Genomic DNA, 17803 nt, shown 5'->3' on the forward strand with positions numbered 1-17803 from the left:
GATTGAATGGACAACGATCAGATATCTTCATACTTTGTGACTTTGTAAAGCCCTTCCTTCCTCAACTATCCATCCCTCATGTACATCCTATAGCTAGCCCAGCCTTCCCTCAAAGCTTACCTGTTCCCAAATACCCTGTCTTATACTCCACCCACACCCAGCAATCCATCACTTCTTTGCTGGCACAAAATATTATCTTTATTTCTGCTTTTTGTTGTAAGTGCTTACGTGTTTGTTTCCCCACGGTATGTAAGTGCTTTGAGAAATCATGTTCCACTCACCTCTGTATTTTTCATAATACCCAATACAGTGATGTTCAACAAGTTCCTCTGTGCCTATTTCCATGTGTGACATTTCTGGATATTGCCCAGGATTAAGGTGGTCTAAAGAGAGACGATATTAAGCAATAATTCCCAAAGTGTGGTACATGTGTTACTGGGAAAACGTGGAAAATAATTTTGAGTATGGAAAGATTTTTAATGGTTTCTCTTTTATGTTCATAAAATGGAATAATACACAGAAATAAAAATAAATAAACTAGTGATTCATGTAAACTATGTAAATTAATCTCAAAAATATGTTGAAGAAAGCAGCCAAGCACGGAAGAATATGTATTGTATGATTTCATATCTGTGAAATCCACAAAGAGTAAAAGTTCATCTATGTTGATGGAAATCAGAACAGTGGTTTCCTGTAGAAGCAGGATTCAACTAGAAGGGTGTACAGTTTTTAGAGTCGTGGAAATATTTTACATATTTTTATACGTTTATTCATTTTTGAGAGACAGAGAGAGAGAGACAGAGCATGAGCAGGGAAAGGGCAGAGAGAGAGGAAGGCACAGAATCTGAAGCAGGCTCCAGGCTCTGAGCTGTCAGCACAGAACCTGATGCGGGGCTCAAACTCACAAACCGCGAGATCATGACCTGAGCTGAAGTTAGACACTGAACTCACGGAGCCCCCCAGGCACCCCGGAAATATTTTATATATTCGATTAGGTTACTGGTTTTACAAGTTTATATAGTTTTTCAAAAGTCATCGTTTTGTACCCTTACGATTGGTGTGTTTCACTCCAAGTAAACTTTATCTCAGTTAAGGAAAAACATTTCAAGAAAATTTGAATATCATCTTGGTTTAGTTGATACCGATGAATTTTTCTTTTCAGTTTTATTACAGTATGATGATAGCATTATGTAAAAACGTGTTCATAATATTTAGAGATATGTACCAAAGAATATATGTGTGAAATGATATGATATCTAGATTGCTTTAAAACAATTCATCAAATATGAAAATGATTCAAAAGGAGATATTTAAAGCAAGTGTGTCAAAATATTGATGTATGGAATCTGGGTGAGGGGTGTGTAGGAGTTCATTTTACTATGCTCTCTAGTGATGTATATATTTAAATTTTCAAAATAAAAATTGATGTTACAAGAACGCTTTACCAAAAATCAAATTACCACGTGGATAGTATCAAACCCTATACTCAATCCAACAGCAAATTCTATGGCCCCTCACTTGAAAATGCATTCAGAATACACCAGTCTTACCACCCCCGGCACTCCCCCCCACCACCACACACACACTGTTACTTCCAGAGTTAAGCAACCTCCATCTCTCAGCTGAACTATTTCTGTAGCCTGTAGACCAGTCTCCCTGTGTCCACAGTTACCCCGTGGAGTTTATATTCTACGCTAAATTTAGAACCATTTTTTTTTAATGCACAAGTTAGGTCATGTTATTCTACTGCTCAAAATCCTCTGATTTCCCATCTCTTGCAAAGTAAACTTCAGATTCTTTACCTTGGGTTTTGAGGATTGGAATGAACTTGTTTTCCACTTCCTCTCTGAACTTACCTCCCACATTCTCCCCTTTCACTCACTCTGCTCCAGTCACACTGGCTTCCCTGTATCTTTCAGGGAAAAAAAAAAAAAAAAAAAAAAAGTGTAAGCCTACCACAAGGTCTTTGAACTTGTTTTTTCTCTTTGCCTACAAACTCTTCCCCCAGGCAGCCAGCCATCTCACTTCCTCATTCTCTGATCAAATGTCACATGATCAGAGAAGCTTTCTTTGACCATTCCATATGGACTGGCACCATCCCACCTATACTGTGCACCCTGTATTCCCCTTCACTTGCATTCTTTTTCTTCCAATCCTTGAGCACTATCTGACATGTTATATACTTTTTTGTCTGTCCTCTCTGACTAGAATGCGAGCTCCCTTGGGGGCCATTTTGTTCACTGGGGAAATCCCCAGCACCTAGAATAGTGTATGGCATATAGCAGGTACACAATAAATATTCATTGTTGAAAGAAGAATCAAATGGTTCACAGGGCCACCTTTGACTCTGAATTTCCACATTCAGCTTAGCACCCTGAACAAAAGGAAGTCTATATTCCTCTCCCTCAAGCAATGTTACCCTCCACCCAGGGGCAGGATGGGGATGCCATGGCTCTTTTATTCACGTATTACATGGCAACAAGATTAGGACAACAGACGAGATCTCAAACTAAAGAAAAGCAGGTCTCACAGGACTCTCCATTGGGCCCAGCCATCCTCCAGGCATAATTCACTCCTCTCCAGCAAGGGGTGGGTGGTGGTGGAAGAAAGCACCCATGTTATCTTCCTAATACCCAAGAAGGCCAAATTCCCACCTGTGAGCTAAGAGAATAATACTGGGAAAGGAATAGAACATTTCCTACCACAATGAAGATTATGATGATGACTATAATAAAGAAGATAAAGGGGTGCCTGGGTGGCTCAGTCAGTCAAGCATCTGACTTCAGCTCAGGTCATGATCTCACGGTTTGTGGGCTCGAGCCCTGCGTCGGGCTCTGTGCTGACAGCTCAGAATCTGGAACCTGCTTTAGATTCTGTGTCTCCCTTTCTTTCTGTCCCCTTCCCTGCTCGTGCTCTGTCTCTCTCTCTCAAAAATAAATAAACATTAAGAAAAAACTTTTTAAAGACGATAAAGATGAGCCTTTTTCCAATCCCAATTCCCCTCTAGGCCTATCAGAAATAAATCAGAGTACAGAAGATGGGCAGAGAGCACTATTTTTTGCTTCTCCACTCACCAGCGTTTCCATCATGATTACTGTAAGTGGAAGGACTCTACCCACCGACCCACAGATATGCACACAAAAACAACTGGGTGTATTGTGTTGAAGGAGATGATGATCCTTCCTAAGAAGGATATGGCTATATGTTAGATAAGACAGTGATGATTACAATTTGTGGCAACAAGTATACCCTTGAGAACTTTCTAGAACCAAGCCAGATTAGCCTTACAATTTACTAACTGGTTCACCCTACACTTTACTTAATCTCTCTGTGATTCTGTATCTTATCCTTAGAACACATAAATAATAATACCTCCTGGATAGAGTTGTTCTGAAGAATAAATTAATATATAAAAAACACATAGAAGAGTGCCTGACACACATAAGAACTCAGTTCATATTAATTATTAATATTTTTCCCACGATCAACATTAAAATCATCTTTCACGAGATTCCAGATGATATAATTATATATTTCTCCTCACTACAAAGAAAAAAAAATATTTTTTCCTTGGAGAAATTGATAAACAGAAATGTTGCTTCATAATTATTAATACAGGGGCTCTGGTATAACCAATGAAAAGTGGTGATTTTCTTAAATTCCTCAGTAAAAATTAAATGCATTTAACTGTTTAACCCCTTCTCCTGATCAGCTTTTGCTGTTCAATAAGGAAAGAATGAGGGTGGTACTGTAACATTACAGATTTATTTCACATTGTCTTTTAAGGAAGACGTCAGGTAAAGCATGTGTGAAGCTTGTAAGACAGTAGCTGGAATCTGATGTATAAGTTCCATCTGAAACTGAGCTATTTGGCAAAGATAACTTTATTTTGGCAATTCGTGAGAAAAAAAGAAGAATGAGTTGTTAGGTGCTAGGATACCACTCAGTAGCTCTAAAATTCTAGCCTAGGATGTATTCAACATTTTCCCTTAATGATTTGGATAGAGACTGAGGAGGCACGAATATCTAATCTGCCAGGACCACAGAGAGTGGCAAGATAATGAATAGCATTGATGGTCAACTGGGGAATTAAAAAGAGCAGGGCAGGCTGAAATGTTGGACCGAAACAAACTAGCTATAATAAAAGATGAATGTTGAATGATATTTATGAAAGTGTAGAATCATGTAAATAGCAAGAGTTCCATACAATAGTTAATCATTCATCCAAGTCCTTTGATAGGCGATACAGATACATTCCTCACAACATGTATTCAGTCTAATTGAGGAGAGGGAAACATAAAAAGGAAAGCGCAGTGATGGGCGTATTCACACAAGTGCCGAGAAAGAACAGCAAACTCACCTGATGCGGAGCAAAGGGATAAAGGCCAGTGAAATAAGCTCTTGACCGAGAAGGGTTTTATTCCATCCAGGGACACCATCTAAGAAAGACACACAGATGAAAGCTCGTATGGTGTTTACAGAAAATTTTGAGCACTAAAATGCAGAGCAGGAAATGGCAAGAGGTGATGCCAGAGAAGCAGAATAAGCCATGGAGACACCAAGTTATGCAAAGGAACAGGACTTTGTCACATAGGCGTGAAGAGCTAAAGCAAAGATATATAACCAGGAAGCGGTATGCTCAGACTGCATTTCATGTGGATCATGCAGGAAGTAATATAGAGGATGATGAGATGGTCCAAGAGATACGAGGAAAGCTACAAGAGTCCTGGGTCACGGAAGCCATAGCAATGGAGAGTTTTAAAAAGAAAGAAGTGATTTACAGTGTTAAATGCTACCCATAAGAGAAGGACTGTCAAATGGCCTTCATATTTCACAGTCAGACCTATTGTTAGACTTAATAGGAATAATTTCAGTAGAGTGGTTGGGATGGGAGACGCATTAAAGTATATTTTAGAAGAGTAATAAATGAAAGATGAGTAAGTGTAGCTTGCACTTTCTTTGAGAAGCTTGGTAAGAAGTGAAAAGAAAGAGGTAAGGTAGTAGCTACAAGAGAGACTCGGTTTCATCTGTAATGGAAGGGACTTGAAGCAGTTGCAAAGCAAAGGTGGAGAAGCTAAGGAAAGAGAAAAGAAGAAAAAAGAGAGAGAGAGAGAGAAGGCAAGGTCCAAAGGAGAAAGAAAAGAGTGAATTATGTGGGTGGAGAGGTTAGTTTTGATAAAAAGAGGGTCTTCATATCCTGTAAAAGATGGGGCAGGAGTAGGGATGGAATGAAGGTAAGCTGCGGCCAAGTCAAAGCCTAGGGCTCCATGGAAAGTTAAAGATGACCAATTTTCTCACTGATGTATTATTGTGCTGGTGGCAGTTGGTCGTAGTTCTTAAGTCCTACCTTTCCTTTTTGTTGTTGTTATTTAAACCATATTAAGAGAGGATTCAGGAGCCCTGACTCGACCATATAACATGTGAAAAAGATCCTAGGACGCTACAAGATGACGATAATGTTAGGGAAACAACCAGGGTCCCAATATAAATAGAAACAGACATCTAGGTCACATTCCAATTATTATGTTCAATTTTAGAGGATCATATTAAAGAAAGACATTATGAAATAAGATCATTTCAGAAGAAGGATATTAAATGACCACAACCCCATAAATCTATTAACAAAAAACAGGTAAAGGAGGTCGATATTTACCCTCAGAAAGGAAAATCTAGAGATGAAACTATCATAGAGCACAGGAAATATAGTCTCTCTAAAGTGCTCCATGGAGCAGACTCTGGATGTGACAAAGAGGTAGGTTTTATTTTATTTTATTTATTTAAAAAAATTTTTTAATGTTTCTTTATTTTTGAGAGAGTGAGAGACAGACAGAGCACGAGTGGGGGAGGGGAAGATAGAGGGGGAGACACAGAATCCAAAGCAGCCTCCAGGCTCTGAGCTGTCCGCACAGCGCCAGACACAGGGCTCGAACCCAAGAGCTATGAGATCATGACCTGAGCTGAAGTCGGACGCCTAACCGACTGAGTAACCCAGGCGCCCCGAGGTAGATATTATTTTAAGAGAAGGAAGCACTCCTTTATCAAGCCATACAATTCGTCATCACTGCAAGTGTGTAAGAGGTCAGATGACCAAAAAGCAAGAAGGTTGTAGGAGGCCCACTGCATCTGGCAAAATGTAAATATCATCCAATGTTAAGTTTCCATAACTCTGTTTTTAAACATCACTTACCCATTTTTGAGAGGCTATGGAATGAGATATGGAGCATATCATTCTTAGTATCCAATGGGATGCTGAATGCATTGGAACAGGAAAGCAGATACAACTGGAATGTTTAAGGTTTACATTATGGGGGTTTGGCACTGAATTTTACGTTTGGTTTAAATGCATGAGCCACTAAAAAGGTAATTTAGTGCTTCAGAGCAATGAATTCCAGCCTGTAGCAGTGGCGATTGAGGAGGACGACTGAAAGTTTCAGGACCTGAAACTTTACAAAATGTACAAAACCAAACCAAACCAAACAAAACAACTTATAGATAAGACCTGCACAGTGTGCAGGAACGGAGTGGGGAGGGAGGGTGACATAGACAGAGATGGAGAAAAAAAGCGTGAAGAAATAAGCAAATATCTAATCAAGCATCCAAACAACCAAGTTTACCGAAGAGGAAAGGATAAAGAAATGAAGTTGAGAGATACGAAAGGATCCTGCGCAACCAGAGAAAGCGGTCGTGAGTACAACAATCTTAGACGAGAGTTGCTGAGCTTCCCGCAGATGTTTTCTATCAACCAAAGAAGTGATTGATTGCAACCAACTGAAAACCAACGAACCTAGCTTGAGTGGGAAAGAGGGAATTTATGACATGGATATAAGGGGGTCCTAAGAAGAAGGGCTTCGGGAAGGAGCTGGAGCCAGGCACTAGGGCAGGTCAAGAATTTGCATTTCTAATAAGTCCCCAGGTGATGCCCAGGCTGCTGATCCAAGGACTTCCCTTTGAGATCCACTGCTTTAGAGGTGGCAAAGCGTCTTCCCAGATATTATCTCATTTAATGTTTACCGTAACTCTGTGGGGGGAAGACCTATTAACTCCATCTTTCAGGAGAGGAAGCAAAGGACTAAAGAGCTTTCACACCCAAACTCTTAAAGCTTCTAACCAGTAAAACTGAGACAGCAGTTTGGTTCTGATATTGTCAAGTTCCATCTTTTCCCCTACCCCCTAGCTGTTTGGTGTAGGATGATGATCTGTATCTATCAGAACCTGACGAAAGCAGTTAAGGGCATATTGCTAATTCCGTATTGTTTAATAATGATAGCTAATGAAAATGTTGCTACACTCTATGAACAAAGGGCTGTTACGTTTTTATACTACTAAGAGTGGAACTCAAAACTATTTGCTTATGTTTAATGTGCTTTTATATCAGAGTGTAAGTGCTCCCAGCTTAAAGAGAGCATTGAAACAGCTGCTTTCATAGACAATTAAATTTTCTGTAGTTATACTGGCTTTTTTTTTCAGCTGCTTTTTACCTATACCTTGTACTAGCAGCCATAATTATGTTGAAACATTAAAGTTGCCCTCAATGAAAAGAAGTTTCTGTGTGTAATTTCCCCTTGCAAAATCGACTCCTTTAGTCTGTCCCTTCATGATCTTCAGCAAACTATTATTAAAAATTGGTCAGGATATTCAGGCTATTTTTCCAGACTATTTATTTTCTAATTTAGGATCAGTCCTGATTTTCAGCAATTTGGTACAAGGCAATGCTACATATTTGAATTGTTTGACCACATAGCTTAAAAATAGCAAACATCATGGTTCTGAAAATGTGTAAATTGTTTTTGAAGGGATGGGGATGGGTAAGGAGAAGAGCTAACAGATGGGTCTTTGGACTTAAATTTCTAGAGTGTTAGGTTTCAGCTTCAATTTGTTGTAATTTAAAAATAATTTGGGGCACCTGGGTGGCTCCGTTGGTTAAACTTCTGACTTCAGCTCAGGTCATGATCTCACAGGTCATGGGTTTGAGCCCCGCATTGGGCTCCGTGCTGAGGGCTCAGAGCCTGGAGCCCGCTTCAGATTCTGTGTCTCCCTCTCTTTCTGCCCCTCCCCCACTTCTGCTTTGTCTCTCTCGTTCTCAAAAATAAATAAGCATTAAAATTTTTTTAATAAATATATAAAAATAATTCAACAAAGGATATAACTGTATCGACAAAATCTTTCATATAACAAACACAATTTTTTAAGGACACACAGAATGTAAATAATCATAAACAACCAGAGCCAGTAAGTTCTGAGGGCAAGCTCGGACCGGTAAAAATGTTTACGAAGCCTAATTCTACAAACTTTCGTTCAACCAGCATTCATTTGGCACCAATTTTGTGTGAAGCACTATGACTCGCTATGCCATATCAAGCAAGCTTCCCCAGAGCAAGTAGGACCAAGGCCCATTTAAGACCATGGGTAAAAACAGAATACACCACCAGACTCTGCAGTCCTGACGTTGTACCACCCATGAGACCTGAATTCCCGCATGATCCAAAAGGTGTAGAAATTCCAGGCTCAAAACTTGATCCAACACTGGTCTGAGATGTTGTCTTCCCTGGGCCTCCACGGAGGCTGTAATGACATTGCCCGTGCAGAAACTCTGCACAACTCAGGGCACACGTAGAATGTCCACGTAACATTATCCATGACAAAATGTGCCCACAGACAAAAGCTACTGCGCCAAAAGGAAATCGAATGGAAGAAAACCGGAAGAAACAAACAGCCGGATAGAGCATTGAGTAGCAAACAATGAATAGAGCAAACAAGGCAGCTTCTAAATTGAGGGTTTAAATATTCAAGGAGATAAAGAAAGGCACATAAAATAAGGTAAAAAAAAAAATAATTTTTAAAAGACCCAAACAGAAACTCTAGAAATAAGAATTAGACAAGGCACAGCGAAAAAGAGAATACATGAAAATGGATCTGCAAACATCGCCAGAATGCAGGTGAAATATTTCATTGAAAAATGAAGTGTTGAAGAAATATTATTGAGAAGTTAAAAGACATGAAGTTCTAACATATACTAAATAGTTCCAGAAGAAGATAAGAGAATGGTGGGAAAGAATATTTTCAGTACTGTTAAGTTTGAGATATATGTGTGTCCATTCAAAGTGGCTGCCTAATATCAAACTAATAAATAAAGGTAAATCCCTGTCATAGGGCATAATAGTGAAAATACAGAGCAGCAAGGATAAGGAGAGAATCCTTTATCTGTTCCTAAAAGCTACCAAAGAGAGAAGACGGATGGCCAACTAAAGAATGACAATCAGGTGGACATTAGCTTTCTCACTGGCAACAGTCTCCCTCCATCTAAACCATCATTTAGGAACAAAGGCAAAAATAGTTTCTTAGATGCATAAAATACAGACCGCTTGGCTATTCACAGACCCTCATGAAAGAATGACTGAAGAATACACGTTGGCAAGAAAGAAAATGAATTCCATTAACAAAGGGAACAAGAAGCGATTATAAGCAAATAAATCAATCTAAAGAAAATACGTTAACACTTAACATTATGATATTATGTCCATGATATTTCGTATTATAGGACTTTGAATACCTTTGTGTAATGCAATTACTAGGCTTTTTTCAAAAGCAATAAAAGTCACAAGAGTTAATAATTATAGATGTTTGCCATGTTCCAGGCATTATAGTGATTTTTTTATGGATTATCTTATTCATTTCTTAGAACAATCTTGCAAGGTATATCTACTCATTATTCCCATTTTAGAGATGTTGAGACTGAGGCATGGAGAAGTAATTTTTCCAACATCATATAGATAGCAAACAATGAAAAGGATTTATGCAACCCAAGAAAAGTCATTTAGTGTTACGGGGTCAAAACCCAGTTTTCTCATCTATGCAACGAAGATACAAATGTTTGCTCTGACCATCTTACAAGGTTATGTGAAAATAAAATAATACTAATATGTGTTAAAATGCTTTAGAAGTTGTCAAATAGTCTACAATTTGAAATGATAATAAAACAACATATGTGCCAAATTTTAAAAAGGGAGTTTGGCCACATAGCTAATGGATGATAGCCATTCATCTATTCAAAATATATTTTTAATATGGCTTCAGTAAGTAATTATAAGTTGCAAATTATACACAAAGTAGCAGGTTTCACTTATTTGTTTGCTTGCTTATGTCTAACCCGTCTTGTCTCTAACCCAAAAAAAGATTTTCAGGCAGCTCAAGGGTATACAAAAATACATACATACATACATACATAAAAATAAAACAAAACAAAAAAATGAAAAAAGCAACAAAAAATAATATAAAGGGATTTATCTTATTTTTATTTTAAAAAATACGTTAGATTTGATTTCTTTTTTTTTTTTTTTTTTAATTTTTTTTTTTTCAACGTTTTTTATTTATTTTTGCGACAGAGAGAGACAGAGCATGAACGGGGGAGGGGCAGAGAGAGAGGGAGACACAGAATCTGAAACAGGCTCCAGGCTCCGAGCCATCAGCCCAGAGCCCGACGCGGGGCTCGAACTCACGGACCGCGAGATCGTGACCTGGCTGAAGTCGGACGCTTAACCGACTGCGCCACCCAGGCGCCCCAGATTTGATTTCTAAATATACACAGACTTTGCAAAGGCAACTTGTTATTCATGTAAAATATAACTCCACACCACATTTCCTCCATTAGTACGCCCACTGCAGCACACACACGTAAGACAAATTTCAGCAGCAGGAAAAGTTCATATTGTCTATTCTAAAAAATGAAAATTGCTCATTTTCATACTGCTTTGGCATGGTTCAAGTTAATGATGTGCTAATGTGATATTAAAGTAGTAACTCCTGCAGTAATAACAGCTCAATCGGGCAGCTGACATCACAACGGTATTACTAAAATGTTGGATTTTACTTGATTTCCATAAGTAAATGGAATCTAAAACTCATGGCCTGTTAATCATTGCAGTTTAGTAGATCCCTTATTTATTTTGGATAAGCATTTCATTCTCAAATAAAGAATTAAGTGAGAAAATGAGCCAGAATTCAATAGAGACTTCGGTGAGTAGCCATTTATTTTGGCTCTCAGAGTAAGTAGAGAATTTTTAAGCCTATAGAAAATGAGAACAGATGTGGATAGTAACACAATTTGTTATTTAAAATTCAAGCTTTTTCTGGAGATTTAGGAATTCTCATGGGAGCTATTAATTGAACTGCAAAAAATCAACAATTATTAATACCAGGAAACAATGTTTGCATGATAATTTGAAACATGAAGAATATTTACCCATTATGTCTTTGAAAACTCCATGATGTCCTGAATACTTACGAACTACGTGTCATCATAGGAGTCGGAAAGCTTCTCTGAACAACTTAGAATTGTCAAGCAGAACAACAAGAACACATTCTCCAGAAAGAAAATTCTGTGCATTATTCTGTCTGAATTTTCACTGGCTCTATGGCTTAGTAAGAAGAAGTAGGGGCACCTGGGTGACTCAGTCAGTTAAGTGTCCGACTCTTGACTTTGGCTCAGGTCATGATCTCGTGGTTCACGGGATTGAGCACAGAGCCTGCTCAGGATTCTCTCCCTCTCTCCCCCTCTCTCAAAATAAATAAATAAACATTTAAAACAATAAGTGGACTGAATACAGAATTAAGAAACTGGGCTCACATATTGGCCTTGCCACTTAATAGCCAATGTGACTTCACATAAACTCCCCAGAGATGATTTACATGTTCACATATATAAAATGACAATAATGACACCTCCTCCAATGGGTTATTTGAAGAAAAAATGAGAACAGAGTCTAGTATACAGTTAATTAAAATCTGATTTAGAATTGAGGATATTCCACAAAAGCTTTAATTAATCGTATTCACTTTGGGGACTCTATATTGACCTGTATGAAGCTGATGACAACTTTCTGATGGAAATGAAATGACAGGTTAAAAAAACGTGTATTGCCTCCACATTTCTAGTTATGATAGCCATGCTGTATAGGACCTAACTAGAAGATTCATATATATATATGGAGCCTTTATGGTATATTGACTCAATCTTCCATATAGACAGTTCTGAGAAATGGACTGAGTACTACATTAATTTCATCACTGAAACAAGTGGGGTCAGTCTTTGATTATAAAGACTACATTTGGACCTATTCTGAGAAAGACCCAATGAACAATTGATTTAATAAAAAATCATCTCGTTGGTACATTGTGCAAACATCAATAGAACGGAAAGTTTTATTCCAAAGCATCTTGGTAGTCATCTATTCCTACGCTCTGCTGAGTCTGGGACATCCCAGGAGGAGCCTCAGGCAGCCCTAGGAGGTGGTGAGCAGGAGGTTGAGGGGTTGGCTCATGTTTCTCTCCTTTAGTTCAACCCCACAAGTTCTACTTTTATCACTTGCAAACACTGACGTTATGTCTAAGATTTGATTTACGCAAAGGGTATGGTTGTTATAAAAATATTCAAATAGCTAATCTAGGGACTCCTGGATGACTCAGTCAGTTAAACATCTGACACTTGATTTCTGCTCAGGTCATGATCTCATGGTTGTGGGATTGAGCCCCAAGTCGGCTCTGTGCTGATAACGCAGAGCCTGCTTGGGATTCTTTCTCTCCCTCTCTCTCTGCCCCACCTGTGCTTGCATGCATGCACATGCTTTCTCTTAAAATAAATAAATAAACACTTTTTAAAAATAGCCAATCTATTCCTACTCCTCATTTTGGAGATGAGGAAACTGAAGGTCAGAAAGGTGGCACAAATTACTTAAAATCTCTCAGAAGTCAGGACTAGAAAAAAATGTTTCCACACTCCCTAGCCAGGTTATTTTCATCAAAATGTTTTCTTGTTAATAAGATTAATCCCTATCATATACTAATGTTGAATATGGTGCTATTTATTCTACCTGTATTTACTAATGACTTCAGCAAAATCTCTAAACTGCTTCCCCAATTGAAAATGAGGCTCAATGGGACTACATCAAAATAAAAAGCTTCTGCACGGCAAACGAAACAGCCTACAAAACTAAAAGACAACCTACTGAATGGGAGAAGATATTTGCAAATGGCATCTTTGATAAAGGGTTAGTATCCAAAATATACAAAGAACTGATACAACTCAACAGCAAAAAAAAAAAAAAAAAAAAAAAGTAATCCAATTAAGGAATGGGCAAAAGACACGAACAGACATTCCTTCAAAGAAGGCATACAGATGGCCAACAGACACATGAAAAGATGTTCAACATCGCTCATCATCAGGGAAATGCAAATCAAAACCATAATGAAGTATCACCTCATACCTGTCAGAACGGCTAAAATGAAAAAATTCAAGAAACAACAAGTGTTGGCAAGAATGTGGATGAAAAGGAACCCTCATGCACCATTGTTGGGAATGTAAGCTGGTACAGCCATTGTGGAAAACAGTATGGGCATTCTTCAAAAAATTGAAAATAGAATTGCCATATAATCCAGTAAGTCCACTACTGGATATTTACCTGAAAAATATATAAATGCTAATTCAAAAAGATATATGAACCTGTATGTTTGCTGCAGCATTATTTACAATTGCCAAATTATAGAAACAGTCCAAGTGCTCTCTGATAGAGGAATGGATAAAGGAGATGTGGCATAGATACACAATGAAATACTATTCAGCCACAAAAAAAACCCACAAAAAAACACAATGAAATCTTGCTATTTGCAACAACATGGATGGATCTAGACAGTATAATGCTGAGTAAAATAAGTCAGTCAGAGAAAGACAAATACCATATGATTTCACTCACATGTGGAACTTAAGAAACAAAACAGATGAATAAAGGGAAAAAGAGACAAACCAAAAACAGACTCTTAACTATAGATAACAAATTGATGGTTACTTGAGGTGAGGTCAGTGCGTGGATGGGTGACATAGGTGAGGAGAATTAAGAGTACACTTATCTTGATGAGCACTGAGTGATGTACAGAATTGTTGAATCACTATATTGTACACCTGAAACTAATTTGACACCGTAAGGTAACTATACTGGAATTTTAAAAAATTCTGTGCAAGAGAATGATATGGAGAAGGTGGTCTTTTATGAAAGTGTGCCTGGTGGCCTATTTGAGACAGACTGAAGCTGAGAGAGACTGGAAACAAGGAAATGAAATGTTAAATTATTAGAATAGTCTGGGAGTAAGGGGGCCAAGGGCTAAATGAGGATGCTAGAAATGCAAATGGAGAAAACCCAGGAACAATGTGGGAGACATTGTACAGAAAGGATTTATAAGGCTAGTAGGCTGATTTGATAAGAGTGTTGGAGGAAGAGAAGAAATCAGATATACAAGACTTCATGCTAGGATAATTGTGGTGCAATTTTCTCATCAGTATCTTAAATCCCCACTCCCTCCCTCTCCAAGGGCTTTTCCTCCCTGCTTTCAACCCTGCCCATGCTTGAATTAGTGTAAATGTTTGGAAAAGGTAAAAAACATTTATCCTCAAAATGTTTTTGAGGTAAACCATTGCTGAAATATGAACCTGTTCGCCAGCCAAAACTCAATTTGTATTCAAACTGTGGTTTAAACACTGTGTCCAAACATGACAGATGTTGGAATCGATTGGTTTGCAAGTCTTATTTTTTTTTTGTCAGCTTCAATAAACAAAATCTTCTTAAATTATCTTCTGTCAAATACATTTACCAAATCCTTGCAATATGTACAGACCTCTATAAAGTTAATTGAAAAGCAAACTCTTGGCCTTTAGGAACTAAAACAAGAAAGGTAATTTTTTTAAAAAGGGAGTGGCGTAGGCTTTAAAAAATGCACAAAAAGTATACCCCCCCAAAAAAAGAAAAGAGAAAACAACATATGAACATACTAATTTTCTCTTGTTTCAACCTCTCTAAAATTATTTCCAAACATTTTTGCCTAAAGTGTAAGATTTCAGTCCTAAGATCTTGTAGGACTTTTTCTTTTTTTAATCAGATCCTATATATTACATAGAAAAGCTTGACATTTTACTCTAATTCAATATTAGAATTTAATTCAATAGAGCTTCACATTTATATGCTAATTCAATATTTTATGTATTTGTTTGTTTATTTATTTGTTTGAGAGAGAGAGAGAGAGAGAGAGAGAGAGCATAAGCAGGGGACTTGGTCCCACGACCCTGGGATCATGGCTGAGCCGAAATCAAGAGTGACACTCAACTGACCCAGCCTCCCAGGTGCCCCTTTAATTCAATAATTAGAAATACTTTTTTATTCGTTCATAATATCTTTAATATGCTAGAGTCTACGAAAGACAATAATACTGTGTAAGTGACAGGAGTCTGAAACTGTTCTTATATATTATCATAAACAAGAAATATTTATTGACTCCTGCCTTGATAGTGAGATATAACGACAGCCTACGTTCAGTAAATATAAGAGGCATTAAGATATAAAATTCAGACGCAAGGCCACCCGGTCGCTCTCTGCCTATTCACTCATCTACAAACTAGGGCTTTTAATAGAGCCTTGTTTATGGGATTGTGGGGACTAAATGAAATAATCTGTGCACAGCACATAGCACGGTGTCTAGCATATAGTAAAAATTCAGTAAATGTATTTCATATTATTATATTATCACATTCCATTAATTTATTATCTAGCTATATTCATTTTTATGAATACCTTTTCATGTTTAATCTCTATTGAAATCTTAGCATTTTAATCAATATTTAATATGTTTTTCATGTATTAAATCAATATTTAATATGTTTTTCATGTATTCCTAACTTGGTCATACTTACTGCAAATACATTCCAACCGTTTATTTTGCTCTCAAGGTAAGAGTTTTTTCCTTTTGTTTTTTGATTCAAAAAAAATTAATGTTTATTTTTGAGAGAGAATGAGAGTGGGGGAGGGGCAGAGAGAGAGGGAGACAGAATCTGAAGCAGGCTCTGCCCTGTTAGCACAGAGCGCGACGCAGGGCTGGAACCCACGGAACTGTGAGATCATGACCTGAGCCAAAGTGCGATGCTCAATCCACTGAGCCACCCAGGTGCCCTTAATTTTTTTTTACTTTTGATAGAATTCTTTTAATCTTTTCTTCTTGATATTTACCATAGCTTTTATATGCAGAAAATCTTCCCTGTTCCAGAAATACATGTTAACATATGTTTGAGGTTTTTTTTCTCGTTTTCTTTTCTTTCCTTTCCTTTTCTTTTTTCTTTTCTTTTCTTTTCTTTTTTCTTTTCTCTTCTTTTCTTTTCTTTTCTTTTCTTTCCCTTTCTTCTCTTTCCTTTCCTTTCCTTTCCTTTCCTTTCCTTTCCTCTCCCTTCCCTTCCCTTCCTTCTCTTTTCTTTTCTTTTCTTTTCTTTTCTTTTCTTTTCTTTCTTTCTTTCCTTGTGTGGTAATAGCTAGACATTTTACATTTAACTCTTTAGTCCAACTGAAATTGAGGGAAGGGGATGAAGTTGGAGATACAATTTTAATTTTTCATCAAACATTGCTTACAAGTTCCGCATATTAAATAATCTTTCCCTTCATGATTGATTCCTATTGTGTGTTCAGCCTGACTCATTGGCCTTAAAAGACTCATCTGCCCAAACCCCAAACTCTAAAAATCTAGGGTCTGTGTCCCACTCTCCATTCTGAACCTGCTTCCTCTGGTCTGAGTGCTTGGTCTAATCTGCTTCACCCTTCGATTTCCTTCTCTCCCTGAAACAAACACTTTGATGTTCAACTTAGGCTGTGTTCCAGGTCTCTGACTTCCCTTGGCTTCTACTGATCCATCTGCCCAACACTGTGTGTGGTGGTGACCGGATCTAGGGCCCTAGGACAGGGGCCAAACACTACCACGTCCACGATGGATTTGGCAAGTTTGGGCAAACTCTGCATCTCCACCTCCGCTCCCCTTTGTACTGAGCTCTTCAAACCTGCAGCTGTGTTTGACAGCTTAATGTAAACTACACTGGCAAATATCCTCAGGGCAAAGCGGTGATTTGCTCACCTCTCTAAATCCTAGCTCTTAAACAATTACTGACTATTCCATGTGAGATCGTCAATGCTGTAATGAAAGGATTTTGTATTTTATCAAGTAGTTTTTGTTGTTTTTAGCCTTCTCTTGCTAGAAGTAAACTTGATCTATATTACAATTTCTCTTTTCAACTAAATGTAAATGTTGATTCCCCGTCAGTGCAAAACCAGTCCAGGTGCCTAATGCGGTACTTAACCCATGGTAGACACTTAAGTAATGTTTGATAATGATTATAAAGATAGCAATGGCAATATCATCCACTGGCTTCAGATCACAAAAATGGCCAAACAGCTGTAAAAACTGTAAAACACTGACACTTAAAAATGCTACTTCTTACCATAGAATACTTCAAAACAATTATGATTGTAACATGACTGGGGAAAAAAGAGAAAATCTAGATTCTGTCTATAATATGCCTCTATTTATTCAAATCCAAAATATTTGTGAGGCAAATACAAAAGAAGTAAGTGCAAATATGAAGGTGAGTGAGAGGAGGCATCATTACAATGATTTTTTAAATTCTATTCTCTGGCAAAAGTTTAGGAATAAATTCCTTTCGATTCTTGATTTTATTAATAGTAGGGAGGACTCCTTGGTGTTTCAAATGTGTTGTGAAAGCATGTAATTATATTTTTCTTCACTCGATCTACAATTCTTTGCTAGACCTTAAGTCCACAAGGAAAGGGATGGTGACCCTATTCACAGTACTGAGTACATTGCTTAGTACATAGTAAGGTGCTCAAAAAACTTTTATTAACTGAATGAGTGGAAACAGTGCATTCAGAGGCATAAGACGTGGCTCAGTCTCAGGGAATTCAAAATCTGTGTAGGGTGCAGACAGATG

The sequence above is a fragment of the Panthera onca genome, chromosome B4 (assembly GCF_046562875.1).
Source record: "Panthera onca isolate mPanOnc1 chromosome B4, mPanOnc1 haplotype 2, whole genome shotgun sequence".
Lineage (NCBI taxonomy): Eukaryota > Metazoa > Chordata > Mammalia > Carnivora > Felidae > Panthera > Panthera onca.